Raw genomic sequence first — 5,055 nt, 5'->3', positions numbered from 1 at the left:
AAGAAAACTAAGCAGATTACATACCTTTGTTACTGTGGTGCTGGGCTGAGAGATCAGGGAATCCCGAGTCTACCAATAACAGTGATACATAATCCATAACAAGTCTAAATAAAATGAAGAAACGAAGTATTGTCCATGTGCACTGCAAAATAAATACCTGTGACTACATACATTGTGATGGGAATTAGGAAGAGAAGAGCATGTATTTATGTTGACATCGAAAATGAACATGAAGTTTACAGAAGGGGAGCATGGATTTATATTATCTTGGAGCCTAAGCACATGCAGGAATGAGGTTTAGAGAGGGTGGAAATGCATGCTTATGCTACAGCAAAAAGCGTAAGCATGTATCGTGATGAAGCTTAGAGCCTGTGTTTATGCTAGGGTAAAGCATAAACACCTGCTTATATCGAGATTCATGAAACAAGGGCTTGTGATGATGTCTTAACTAAAACCAGCGAGAAGAGAGAAAGAAAAAAAGAAAAGAAAAGAAAAAAAAAAGAAGAAGGATAAAATAGAAAGGAAGAGAAAAAAAAACGATGTTGGTTATATGCAAAACAGTATACCAAAGGGAAACAAGGAACCCAGTATCATTCGGAAGGTAAAATCAAGATCAAAATGCAGATAAGAATACCTGTAGACGGAAAATAAGACGGAAGCTGGAGTGAAATCAAACTAAACAAGTAAAAAAAAATGAATCGATGATGATGACCTCGGTCGTATTGCAGGGAAATTACATGTTATCACAGGACCATAGGTGAACCGAGAAATTCGTAAAAGGTAAAAGGAAAATATGTTGGAATATATATATTCCCTTGATGTTGCACTGTGTAAACTGACATTGCTATTTGCAAATCAGATTTACAAGGGGTGCGCTAATGGGGATTGAAGCAAGTAAAAAAAAAAAAAAAAATGAGAAAGAATACTTACCGTAGCTTGTTTGAAGGTGATCGGCTTCTTTCACTTAAGTGGGGGAAAACCAGAGAGAACTTCGCTTGGTAGGAACTCGGATTTACAGAGACTCCGAAGGATGGAGGAGAGACCGGCCTTCTAGCTTGCTTGTTTTGCTGGACGTATTGACCTTCTTTGCCCGATTAGAGGGAAGAACTTTGATTATCACGGCGGATGGTGAAGGGGCCTTGATCGATCCAAAGGGAAGCACCAGGAATAGGGAGAATGAGGATCGACGAAGGTCCTGCTGGATGGCAATTAATTGATGCTTGAGCTTGATGGGCGATAATTGAAAGAAAGAGGCGTGAGGAACATGCGAACCACCGATGCCCCTCCCCTTTCCCCTTGCTTTGCTTATGTAGAGAGGGAGGAAACGTCGAGAAGGCAGGCGGTTTGGGATCAATGGCTGAGGGTGGAGCCATTGATTGGAGGGTGATCGACGGTGGAGGATGAGGGAAGGCCGTTGTTGATGAAGGGTTCAGGGAGGAAACTTCGCACATGGGGGGGGTTCTGGAGGGTTTGGTGGAAGGAGGAACGCACATGGGGTTGGCCATGGAGGGTTTGGAGGGCGATTCAGGAAGAAGGTGGAGCAGAAGAAGGGAAAAAAAATGTTTCGCATCCGACCCCTTGCAAGAAAACCCTAAAAGATGTTTTTTTACGGGGCCCTTCAGACTTTTAACACAAATTTAAAAAGAAGGCTCCTTTACCAAATTTTTCTAAAAAAGGTTTTTCTTAAAAAGGATATTTTCAAAAAGAGGTTTTCAAAAAACCGGTTTAGACATATATATATATATATATATTTTGCATTTTCTATTTTTTTTTTGGTATTTTTGGAATGAGACCTTAGAATTTACGAGAAAACGAGGATTTAAACTAGTTTTTTTATATTTTTGGGAAAGATTTACAAAAGAAGGTTTTCAAGGCTATTTTGGGGAAATTTTTTTTAGAAAATGGGTTTGGACCCAGGTTTTGAGAAAATATTCGAGTTTTAAACCTCGAATTGAGAAATACAATTTGATGGATCCAAATGGATACCGGACGAACTGTCTGAGCTTTTCAAAAAGTTATTTTGGAAATTTCGAGAATTTGATTTTAAACATTGGACAACGAAGCTCAGATTTGGATCTTTTATCTGGATCCGGATCCAAAGTTGAGTCAGATATATAAAATAGATTTAATTTCAATAAAACTTTGAGAAACAAACTGGTATTTAGATTTAAAACTGACTCAATCACTCAGAAAATGGGGTCAAGGCCAAAAAAAGGAAATATTTACAACATTTTGAAAAATTTGGGGTGTTCACAGATGCCCCTCTTTGCTACTAAGTCGGTTGAAAGCCGAGCTTAGTGGCAAAGAAACACTCCAAATTTTGAAAAAATGCCTCAGTCAGCAGACCTGAGTTGGGTGTGGAAGAATTATTTTGAATGTGGCTTTTCAGGCTTAAGCCTTATCCTGAATGGTTCTGGGGGGACGAAATCCTCGACAATGGTGTGACTAAATAATAGAAATGAGGAAATCGTGATAGGACGTTTGGGAGAAGATCCCGAAATGATAAAAGGTAAGAGTTTTGATCAAGTCCCGTGGGTGAGACAAGATCAACTTTGAAATAACTCAGGTTTAGCCCTTATCCTGGATGGGACGAAGATATATCAAGAAAATTTGGAATGGGGAAAGGAATATGAGCGGACCTTAATGAGACATTTTTGAGGGAAATGTCTTGTGAGATGAAACTCAAGTATGATCCTTTCCTGGATGGATGTACAGAGCATGGATTCCTTTATGGGGAAAACCATGATGGGACTGAAAGGATTACCTCGTCGCAACGAGGCTCAGGTTTAACTTAAACCTGAAAAAGGAAAATATCTCGTGGATTTAGATTCAGGCTTAACCCTTAACCTGAAGGGGACGACCATACAGAATCCTCGAGTGAGGAAACCGTGATGGGACAACAAAATGTATCACCAAAGCGAGATTCAGGTTTAACCCTTGACCTGAGTCGTGGGAATCACACGAATTCCTCAAATGAAGAAACCGTGGTAGGACTAGAAAGGATATCTAGTCGAACGGGATTCAGGTTTAACCCTAACCTGAACGGAAGATACCTCGCAGAGCGAGGCTCAGTCTTATCCCTTAACCTGAAAGGGCGACCATACGGAATCCTCGGGTGAAGAGACTGTGATGGGACCTTCGGAATTCCCTAAAGCTTGGAAAGGGGACGATCTGGGCCATCTCATTGCTGAGACTAAATCAGCTTTCTAAAAACAGACGACCTCTGGCAGAAGGTTTGGGTGATACCTCGAGGAGCGAGGCAACAGGTTTAATCCTTAACCTTAATGGATAAAGAATCCTCGAGGAGTGAGGAAACCGTGATGGGACCTCTAGACTTTGCACAATAAGTTCAAGAGGGGTTTTGCAAAAGGATGAAAATGGGGGTCCCTAAAACTTGAAAATGGGTTGTTCTTGGGTGCCTCATTGCTGAGACTGAAAAATAGCTTTTGACAATAACAAACTTTTTGCAAAAAGTTCAGGTTTAACCCTTATCCTGAGCGGGAACTGTCTACGGCGGGACAATGGGGAACGCAGGAAAGTGTGTGAATCTGAGAGCGCTCAGATCAGACGGAAGGAAAGTACTTTCTAGTCCTAAGGAGGGATGACGTCAGGATATGTCAAAAACGAACATCAAGCTCTTACTTCATGTCGGGATAACGACAAAATATTGCCAATAAGATGCCAAAATTGTAGTTGATTCAAAAATGACTGAATTGTGCTTATACGTGAAAATATCACCACTTTCTACCTAGAGTATTAGCTCCAATTGGGCTAACTCTGTAAAATCAAGAATCAAATTCAATTTTGTTGAAGTTGAGCTTCTTTAAGGAAGATATCAATTTTTTGGATATGAAAAGAGAGAAAACATTCTCAGCTTCATAAAAGCAATTGAGTGGAAAGACATTGATAAAACAATTTCACACAGGTAAAGATGATTCCTGACAATTTTGGGTAGTTTGATATCCTGGGCATTTCCCATGATGATCTTTTTGCACTCTTTTGAGTCATGGAGCTTTTTTGGGCTTTTTACATCATCCTTCATTTTGGAGATGTCCTGACTTTTCTCTCTTTTTCGGGGAAGGGTACGTCACAAACTCCTTCATCTTGGAGATGTTCCGATCCTTCTTCTTTTTTCTATCTTTAGACTTGATGACATCGGTTCTAAAAAGGTCTTTAGATGATAGCAGAAATCACATATCTTTTAGGGTTTGTCGGTAGGTTCATCGCAGTCGCCTTCATCTCGACGATGATCTGAACTTTCCTTGGAAGGATCCTTCACAAACTCCTTCATCTCGGAGATGATCCAAATCTTCTTTGGCCCCGGCGATCTAGCTCGCATAATTCGTCTTCATCTTGACGACAATTGAGAGATCCCTTTTGCGGATATTTGATTGCAGCCTTGAAGGACTGAGGATATATGGATTGGGTAAGTTCTCTTTTACTGCCCAGGATATTTCCACTGTCTTACTGCCAAAAGAACGATCTTTAAGAATGGACCATAGCTATGATCAATATCAATTCACTTATGGCTTTTCATCATCATTAAAATTTTCCTTTGCCTGGTCATATCGAAGATTTTCCTTCATCCTCTTGGTTGACCAATAGAAAAGCTTGAATTTTCTTCTTTCTTCGCAAAAGTCTGGTCCTTTTGAAATGAATACTAAAGGTAGTTTGAGGTAATTCTTTATGTGATGAAAGCTTTGAGATTAACAATGACTTTTGATAGCAAATTGGCAAAATATTATTGAAATCTTTGATGAAAGTAATTGTTTGACACTCAATTGACACATCCATGACAAAATTCTCCTCTCTTTTTCCCCAAAAAGAGAGACTCACGATTAGCCCTTACCTGAATGGGAAGTTGGAAATACTCCTCTCTTATCCAAAGAGGAGGTGTTTGCAAAACGGATCTTTCAAAGAGAGATTAAGTTTTCGTCAAAACTCCCTATTTTTTGGCTTCTCTTATGGAAAGGCGGCCGAAAAAAACAAAGTTGAGAAAGTATCACAGAGGAACGAGTCCATCACACTCTCCCTAGAAGGGGGTCCTCTGTGAAG

Source organism: Nuphar pumila, chromosome 1 (assembly GCF_984573655.1).
Source record: "Nuphar pumila chromosome 1, dmNupPumi1.hap1.1, whole genome shotgun sequence".
NCBI classification, from domain to species: Eukaryota; Viridiplantae; Streptophyta; class Magnoliopsida; order Nymphaeales; family Nymphaeaceae; genus Nuphar; species Nuphar pumila.
The sequence above is the reverse complement of the archived record's forward strand: the minus strand, read 5'-3'. Positions refer to the sequence as shown.